Consider the following 10,000-nt stretch of genomic DNA (forward strand, 5'->3'; position numbering starts at 1 on the left):
GCCTTCTTAATAATAGTAACTTGAATAAAAATAACATAAGACAACACGAATAACGGGAGTAGAAGAAGAAGAATTAGGGAGGAAGAAAGCGTAATATAGTGAAGTAGATGGTTTTGTATTCTTATGAGTTGTTTGATTTTGAGTGAGTGAGTGGGATGTGTTGTTTTGGTTGCGTCTTATGTTTTTCTTTTATGGTTCTGTTGTGTCTTATTCTTTTTGTTGTGCCCTCTAATTATTCTTTTTCTGTCTCACTGTGTTGATGTATCGCATTGTTTTGTTGTGTCTTATGTTCTTGTACCTTATTGTAGGTCACTGCCACCGGGGATAAAATCATTTGCAATCAATAACAAATAATAAAAATAATAATATGGTTAAGTATTTGTAAATCATTAAAATTGGGCTTGCGGTGCCCCGTCTCGAAAGAAATCATCGTATAGCCGTTAACGCATTAAAAGTAAGTCATGTAAGAGACTACGCCTGTGTTTGATGGGTTGTATTGGGACGTCGCTTCCTGAGGCCAATTCAGACGGCGAGTATAGTTACGGGGCTGCTTCGAAGCACGAGACCGTGCCGTGATAGCGCCTTCCTAAGAATAAGAAATAGAACGAATATAACTTCAGCGGCTAAGTCCGAAATATTCCAAAATGCAGTAAAATATTCTTAATTGAAAAAAAATGGGCTTGCTGTGCACAATAATGCCGTTAATTGTCTAAAAATAAATTTCCGAAATTTAACTCAAAAGTCATGGCTCTGCGGCTATGTCCCGTGGTGCTTGGAACTTGAAATCAGTTCTGCGGCTATGTCCGACCGTGCGTGTTAGTTGAGTCGCTTCAGCGGCTAAGTCCGAAAATTTCCAAAATGCAGAAAAATATACATAATTGAAGAAAGTTGGCCTTGCTGTGCTTAATAATATCGTTAATAGATTAAAAATAAATTTCCGCTGTGTTAGGTGGGCCTTACTTGGACGGTACGAATTCTGCGGCTATGTCCCGTGGTGCGTGGTACTTGAAACCAGTTCTGCGGCTATGTCCGACCGTGCGTGTTAGTTGAGTCGCTTCAGCGGCTAAGTCCGAAAATTTCCAAAATGCAGAAAAATATTCATAATTGAAGAAAGTTGGCCTTGCTGTGCATAGTAATGCCGTTAATAGATTAAAAATAAATTTCCGGTGTGTTATGTGGGCCTTACTTGGACGGTACGAATTCTGCGGCTATGTCCCATGGTGCGTGGTACTTGAAACCAGTTCTGCGGCTATGTCCGACCGTGCGTGTTAGTTGAGTCGCTTCAGCGGCTAAGTCCGAAAATTTCCAAAATGCAGAAAAATACACATAATTGAAGAAAATTGGGCTTGCTGTGCTTAATAATATCGTTAATAGATTAAAAATAAATTTCCGCTGTGTTAGGTGGGCCTTACTTGGACGGTACGAATTCTGCGGCTATGTCCCGTGGTGCGTGGTACTTGAAACCAGTTCTGCGGCTATGTCCGACCGTGCGTGTTAGTTGAGTCGCTTCAGCGGCTAAGTCCGAAAATTTCCAAAATGCAGAAAAATATTCATAATTGAAGAAAGTTGGCCTTGCTGTGCATAGTAATGCCGTTAATAGATTAAAAATAAATTTCCGCTGTGTTAGGTGGGCCTTACTTGGACGGTACGAATTCTGCGGCTATGTCCCGTGGTGCGTGGTACTTGAAACCAGTTCTGCGGCTATGTCCGACCGTGCGTGTTAGTTGAGTCGCTTCAGCGGCTAAGTCCAAAAAATTTCCAAAATGCAGAAAAATACACATAATTGAAGAAAATTGGGCTTGCTGTGCTTAATAATATCGTTAATAGATTAAAAATAAATTTCCGCTGTGTTAGGTGGGCCTTACTTGGACGGTACGAATTCTGCGGCTATGTCCCGTGGTGCGTGGTACTTGAAACCAGTTCTGCGGCTATGTCCGACCGTGCGTGTTAGTTGAGTCGCTTCAGCGGCTAAGTCCAAAAAATTTCCAAAATGCAGAAAAATACACATAATTGAAGAAAATTGGGCTTGCTGTGCTTAATAATATCGTTAATAGATTAAAAATAAATTTCCGCTGTGTTAGCTGGGCCTTACTTGGACGGTACGAATTCTGCGGCTATGTCCCGTGGTGCGTGGTACTTGAAACCAGTTCTGCGGCTATGTCCGACCGTGCGTGTTAGTTGAGTCACTTCAGCGGCTAAGTCCAAAAAATTTCCAAAATGCAGAAAAATACACATAATTGAAGAAAATTGGGCTTGCTGTGCTTAATAAAATCGTTAATAGATTAAAAATAAATTTCCGCTGTGTTAGGTGGGCCTTACTTGGACGGTACGAATTCTGCGGCTATGTCCCGTGGTGCGTGGTACTTGAAACCAGTTCTGCGGCTATGTCCGACCGTGCGTGTTAGTTGAGTCGCTTCAGCGGCTAAGTCCAAAAAATTTCCAAAATGCAGAAAAATACACATAATTGAAGAAAATTGGGCTTGCTGTGCTTAATAATATCGTTAATAGATTAAAAATAAATTTCCGCTGTGTTAGGTGGGCCTTACTTGGACGGTACGAATTCTGCGGCTATGTCCCGTGGTGCGTGGTACTTGAAACCAGTTCTGCGGCTATGTCCGACCGTGCGTGTTAGTTGAGTCGCTTCAGCGGCTAAGTCCAAAAAATTTCCAAAATGCAGAAAAATACACATAATTGAAGAAAATTGGGCTTGCTGTGCTTAATAATATCGTTAATAGATTAAAAATAAATTTCCGCTGTGTTAGCTGGGCCTTACTTGGACGGTACGAATTCTGCGGCTATGTCCCGTGGTGCGTGGTACTTGAAACCAGTTCTGCGGCTATGTCCGACCGTGCGTGTTAGTTGAGTCGCTTCAGCGGCTAAGTCCGAAAATTTCCAAAATGCAGAAAAATACACATAATTGAAGAAAATTGGGCTTGCTGTGCTTAATAAAATCGTTAATAGATTAAAAATAAATTACCGCTGTGTTAGCTGGGCCTTACTTGGACGGTACGAATTCTGCGGCTATGTCCCGTGGTGCGTGGTACTTGAAATCAGTTCTGCGGCTATGTCCGACCGTGCGTGTTAGTTGAGTCGCTTCAGCGGCTAAGTCCAAAAAATTTCCAAAATGCAGAAAAATACACATAATTGAAGAAAATTGGGCTTGCTGTGCTTAATAATATCGTTAATAGATTAAAAATAAATTTCCGCTGTGTTAGGTGGGCCTTACTTGGACGGTACGAATTCTGCGGCTATGTCCCGTGGTGCGTGGTACTTGAACCCAGTTCTGCGGCTATGTCCGACCGTGCGTGTTAGTTGAGTCGCTTCAGCGGCTAAGTCCAAAAAATTTCCAAAATGCAGAAAAATACACATAATTGAAGAAAATTGGGCTTGCTGTGCTTAATAATATCGTTAATAGATTAAAAATAAATTTCCGCTGTGTTAGCTGGGCCTTACTTGGACGGTACGAATTCTGCGGCTATGTCCCGTGGTTTGTGGTACTTGAAACCAGTTCTGCGGCTATGTCCGACCGTGCGTGTTAGTTGAGTCGCTTCAGCGGCTAAGTCCAAAAAATTTCCAAAATGCAGAAAAATACACATAATTGAAGAAAATTGGGCTTGCTGTGCTTAATAATATCGTTAATAGATTAAAAATAAATTTCCGCTGTGTTAGCTGGGCCTTACTTGGACGGTACGAATTCTGCGGCTATGTCCCGTGGTGCGTGGTACTTGAAACCAGTTCTGCGGCTATGTCCGACCGTGCGTGTTAGTTGAGTCGCTTCAGCGGCTAAGTCCGAAAATTTCCAAAATGCAGAAAAATACACATAATTGAAGAAAATTGGGCTTGCTGTGCTTAATAAAATCGTTAATAGATTAAAAATAAATTACCGCTGTGTTAGCTGGGCCTTACTTGGACGGTACGAATTCTGCGGCTATGTCCCGTGGTGCGTGGTACTTGAAATCAGTTCTGCGGCTATGTCCGACCGTGCGTGTTAGTTGAGTCGCTTCAGCGGCTAAGTCCAAAAAATTTCCAAAATGCAGAAAAATACACATAATTGAAGAAAATTGGGCTTGCTGTGCTTAATAATATCGTTAATAGATTAAAAATAAATTTCCGCTGTGTTAGGTGGGCCTTACTTGGACGGTACGAATTCTGCGGCTATGTCCCGTGGTGCGTGGTACTTGAAACCAGTTCTGCGGCTATGTCCGACCGTGCGTGTTAGTTGAGTCGCTTCAGCGGCTAAGTCCAAAAAATTTCCAAAATGCAGAAAAATACACATAATTCAAGAAAATTGGGCTTGCTGTGCTTAATAATATCGTTAATAGATTAAAAATAAATTTCCGCTGTGTTAGCTGGGCCTTACTTGGACGGTACGAATTCTGCGGCTATGTCCCGTGGTGCGTGGTACTTGAAACCAGTTCTGCGGCTATGTCCGACCGTGCGTGTTAGTTGAGTCGCTTCAGCGGCTAAGTCCGAAAATTTCCAAAATGCAGAAAAATATACATAATTGAAGAAAGTTGGCCTTGCTGTGCTTAATAATATCGTTAATAGAATAAAAATAAATTTCCGCTGTGTTAGGTGGGCCTTACTTGGACGGTACGAATTCTGCGGCTATGTCCCGTGGTGCGTGGTACTTGAAACCAGTTCTGCGGCTATGTCCCACCGTGCGTGTTACTTGAGTCGCTTCAGCGGCTAAGTCCGAAAATTTCCAAAATGCAGAAAAATATTCATAATTGAAGAAAGTTGGCCTTGCTGTGCATAGTAATGCCGTTAATTGACTAAAAATAAATTTCCGCTGTGTTAGCTGGGCCTTACTTGGACGGTACGAATTCTGCGGCTATGTCCCGTGGTGCGTGGTACTTGAAACCAGTTCTGCGGCTATGTCCGACCGTGCGTGTTAGTTGAGTCGCTTCAGCGGCTAAGTCCAAAAAATTTCCAAAATGCAGAAAAATACACATAATTGAAGAAAATTGGGCTTGCTGTGCTTAATAATATCGTTAATAGATTAAAAATAAATTTCCGCTGTGTTAGCTGGGCCTTACTTGGACGGTACGAATTCTGCGGCTATGTCCCGTGGTGCGTGGTACTTGAAATCAGTTCTGCGGCTATGTCCCACCGTGCGTGTTACTTGAGTCGCTTCAGCGGCTAAGTCCGAAAATTTCCAAAATGCAGAAAAATATACATAATTGAAGAAAGTTGGCCTTGCTGTGCTTAATAATATCGTTAATAGATTAAAAATAAATTTCCGCTGTGTTAGGTGGGCCTTAATTGGACGGTACGAATTCTGCGGCTATGTCCCGTGGTGCGTGGTACTTGAAACCAGTTCTGCGGCTATGTCCGACCGTGCGTGTTAGTTGAGTCGCTTCAGCGGCTAAGTCCGAAAATTTCCAAAATGCAGAAAAATATTCATAATTGAAGAAAGTTGGCCTTGCTGTGCATAGTAATGCCGTTAATTGACTAAAAATAAATTTCCGCTGTGTTAGGTGGGCCTTACTTGGACGGGACGAATTCTGCGGCTATGTCCCGTGGTGCGTGGTACTTGAAATCAGTTCTGCGGCTATGTCCGACCGTGCGTGTTAGTTGAGTCGCTTCAGCGGCTAAGTCCAAAAAATTTCCAAAATGCAGAAAAATACACATAATTGAAGAAAATTGGGCTTGCTGTGCTTAATAAAATCGTTAATAGATTAAAAATAAATTACCGCTGTGTTAGGTGGGCCTTACTTGGACGGTACGAATTCTGCGGCTATGTCCCGTGGTGCGTGGTACTTGAAATCAGTTCTGCGGCTATGTCCCACCGTGCGTGTTACTTGAGTCGCTTCAGCGGCTAAGTCCGAAAATTTCCAAAATGCAGAAAAATATACATAATTGAAGAAAGTTGGCCTTGCTGTGCTTAATAATATCGTTAATAGATTAAAAATAAATTTCCGCTGTGTTAGGTGGGCCTTACTTGGACGGTACGAATTCTGCGGCTATGTCCCGTGGTGCGTGGTACTTGAAACCAGTTCTGCGGCTATGTCCGACCGTGCGTGTTAGTTGAGTCGCTTCAGCGGCTAAGTCCGAAAATTTCCAAAATGCAGAAAAATATTCATAATTGAAGAAAGTTGGCCTTGCTGTGCATAGTAATGCCGTTAATTGACTAAAAATAAATTTCCGCTGTGTTAGCTGGGCCTTACTTGGACGGTACGAATTCTGCGGCTATGTCCCGTGGTGCGTGGTACATGAAACCAGTTCTGCGGCTATGTCCCACCGTGCGTGTTACTTGAGTCGCTTCAGCGGCTAAGTCCGAAAATTTCTAAAGTGCAGAAAAATATTAAATAAAGCGGTTATATAAGTAAGTATGTGTATGTATTCTAACATATACAAAATTTAGTATGATCGGAAATGATTAAGGAAGAGAAAAACTTAATTAAAATTTCTGGCGGCAGCCGAGGGGCCATCCGCCGGTGTCCGCGGCTCTGCCTCTTCCGTGACTGACGAATGCTGAGATAAGGGGGGTCCAGACTATAGTATATGAGCTTGGCGAGCGAGGCTCTCCTCGAGCAGGGGGAAGTCTGAGATTGGACTACCGGCCGCCGGGGACCCTGTCGCCGGCAGGCCATTCGCGCTTCCGCCCCGCGTTGGCTGAGGCAGTTTAGGGCAAGAGTGGCACAAGTGCACCGACCGCCGTTTCCTTTGGGGTCGGCGCCCGTCACCCCGCTCAGTGGCCGGCGAAGACCGGCCGAGTCTCGGGTTCGAGTCGGCACAGGACACTGAGTGCAAGAGTGACACAAGTAACGGCGTTCACGGGCGGCCTCTGGGAGATTGCCCTCAGTACCACCGGGCAACGCGGGGGACTGCAGGCCTCGACCCGCGCCGCTCGATCCCCGTTTAGGGCAAGAGTGGCACAAGTGCACCGACCGCCGTGTCCTTTGGGGTCGGCGCCCGTCACCCCGCTCAGTGGCCGGCGAAGACTGGTCGAGTCTCGGGTTCGAGTCGGCACTCGAGCCTGAGTGCAAGAGTGGCACAAGTGATGGTCTTCACGGGCGGCCTCTGGGAAGCTGCCCCTAGTACCAGCGGACAACAGCGAGGGACTGCAGGCCTCGGCCCGCGCTACTTGCGACCGTTTAGGGCAAGAGGGGCACAAGTGTATCGACCGCCGTGTAATTTGTGGTCAACCCGCGCTGTTGCCTGCGAAGACCGGCCGAGTCTCGGGTTCGAGTCGGCACAGGGCACTGAGTGCAAGAGTGACACAAGTAACGGCCTTCACGGGCGGCCTCTGGGAGATTGCCCTCAGTACCACCGGGCAACGCGGGGGACTGCAGGCCTCGTCCCGCGCCGCTCGATCCCCGTTTAGGGCAAGAGTGGCACATGTGCACCGATCGCCGTCTTCAACGGGGTCGGCGCCCGTCAACCCGCGCAGTGGCCGGCGGAGGCTCCGGTTCGAGTCGGCACTCGATTCCGAGTGCAAGAGTGGCACACGTGACGGCCTTCACGGGCGGCCTCTGGGAAGCTGCACTTAGTACCAGCGGACAACCGCGGGGGAATGCTTTCCTCGGCCCGGTGTACTTGCAACCGTTTAGTGCAAGTGGGGCACAAATGCACCGACCGCCGTGTCCATCGGGGTTGGCGCACGTCAACACGCGCGGTGTCCGGCGGAGGCTCGGGCTCGAGTCGGCCCTCGACTACGAGTGCAAGAGTGGCACATGTGACGGCCTTTACAGGTGGCTTCTGTGAGCCGGCCCTTAGTACCAGCGTGCATCCGCGGGAGACTGAAGACCTCTCCCCGCGCTGCTCGAACCCCGTTTAGGGCAAGAGGGGCACATGTGCACCGATCGCCGTCTTCATCGGGGACGGCGCCCGTCAACCCACGCAGTGGCCGGCGGAGGCTCCGGTTCGAGTCGGCACTCGATTCCGAGTGCAAGAGCGGCACACGTGACGGCCTTCACGGGCGGCCTCTGGGAAGCTGCACTTAGAACCAGCGCGCATCCGCCGGGGGACTGCTGGCCTCGGCCCGCTCTACTTGCAACCGTTTAGGGCAAGTGGAGCACAAGTGCACCGACCGCCGTGTCCATCGGGGTTGGCGCACGTCATCACGCGCGGTGTCCGGCGGAGACTCGGGCTCGAGTCGGCACTCATCTACGAGTGCAAGAGTGGCACATGTGAAGGCCTTAACGGGCGGCCTCTGGGAAGCTGCACTTAGAACGAGCGCGCATCCGCCGGGGACTGAATTCCTCTCCCCGCGCTGCTCGAACCCCGTTTAGGGCATGGGGGGCACATGTGCACCGATCGCCGTCTTCATCGGGGTCGGCGCCCGTCAACCCACGCAGTGGCCGGCGGAGGCTCCGGTTCGAGTCGGCACTCGATTCCGAGTGCAAGAGTGGCACAAGTGATGGCCTTCACGGGCGGCCTCTCGGAAGCTGCACTTAGAACGAGCGCGCATCCGCCGGGGACTGAATTCCTCTCCCCGCGCTGCTCGAACCCCGTTTAGGGCAAGAGGGGCACAAGTGTACAGAAGTCCGTCTCCTGGGGAATCGCGTGCTCGGCTGCCCTCAATGGACAGGCAGAAGCAGGGGTCTGCTCGTAGGTGACTCGGCACTCGAGTGCAAGATTGGCGCAAGTGACGACTTCTCGTGCGGTCACGGTGAGGCTGCCGGCGGTGTCTCTGGCTTCTGCCGCATATATATTCCCGTTCGTGCCCTCCACGTCTTCAGATTTCAAAGTCCCATCCGTGCGTGTTAGGTAGGCCGATTTTAGGGGACCTGCCGCTCGCATTCGGCCGGGTCGCGCTCTCTGAGGCTCAGACGTTACGAGTCTCCCCTGAAAACGCCGCGCTGGCACCTTATTTTGTAGGAAAATTTCACACTTCCTCTAGTTGAACTAACGGATGCGTCGCTGATAAATTGGCCCTTTTTCCGCATAAGACGATTCCTGAGCCTTGGGTGGTGTCTGGATACATCAGGAGGACACAACTGACGGAAGAAAAGCCCGGGTCCGTCCTCCGCCCGGCAGGGGAACGATTTTACGAAAAAGGCCGGCTTCGTTCCCCTTCCCGGCAAGCAGCAGGTGGACGATTTTACGAGAAAGACCGGGTTCGTCCACCTTCCCGGCAAGCAACAGGGGAACGATTTTACGAAGAAGGCCGGCTTCGTTCCCCTTTCCGGCAAGCAACAGGAGGACGATTTGACGTTAAAGACCGGGTTCGTCCTCCTTCCCGGCAAGCAACAGGGGAACGATTTTACGAAAAAGGCCGGCTTCGTTCCCCTTCCCGGCAAGCAGCAGGTGGACGATTTGACGATAAAGACCGGGTTCGTCCACCTTCCCGGCAAGCAACAGGGGAACGATTTTACGAAAAAGACCGGCTTCGTTCCCCTTCCCGGCAAGCAGCAGGTGGACGATTTTACGAGAGAGACCGGGTTCGTCCACCTTCCCGGCAAGCAACAGGGGAACGATTTTACGAAAAAGACCGGCTTCGTTCCCCTTCCCGGCAAGCAGCAGGTGGACGATTTTACGAGAGAGACCGGGTTCGTCCACCTTCCCGGCAAGCAACAGGGGAACGATTTTACGAAAAAGGCCGGCTTCGTTCCCCTTTCCGGCAAGCAACAGGAGGACGATTTGACGATAAAGACCGGGTTCGTCCTCCTTCCCGGCAAGCAACAGGGGAACGATTTTACGAAAAAGGCCGGCTTCGTTCCCCTTCCCGGCAACCAGCAGGTGGACGATTTGACGATAAAGACCGGGTTCGTCCACCTTCCCGGCAAGCAACAGGGGAACGATTTTACGAAAAAGACCGGCTTTGTTCCCCTTCCCGGCAAGCAGCAGGTGGACGATTTTACGAGAGAGACCGGGTTCGTCCACCTTCCCGGCAAGCAACAGGGGAACGATTTTACGAAAAAGGCCGGCTTCGTTCCCCTTCCCGGCAAACCCTTCGCCACCGCGATGCCGCGGCCCTCTGTCCCCCGGACACGGTCTATAGGCGGCGTATCGTGGACACACTGCAACCGACTCACTCGTAGTCCGGGCGCGT

This window comes from Zootermopsis nevadensis, unplaced genomic scaffold (genome assembly GCF_977971745.1).
Source record: "Zootermopsis nevadensis isolate Lab colony 2312 unplaced genomic scaffold, Znev_1.0 Znev_ptg000248l, whole genome shotgun sequence".
NCBI lineage: Eukaryota > Metazoa > Arthropoda > Insecta > Blattodea > Termopsidae > Zootermopsis > Zootermopsis nevadensis.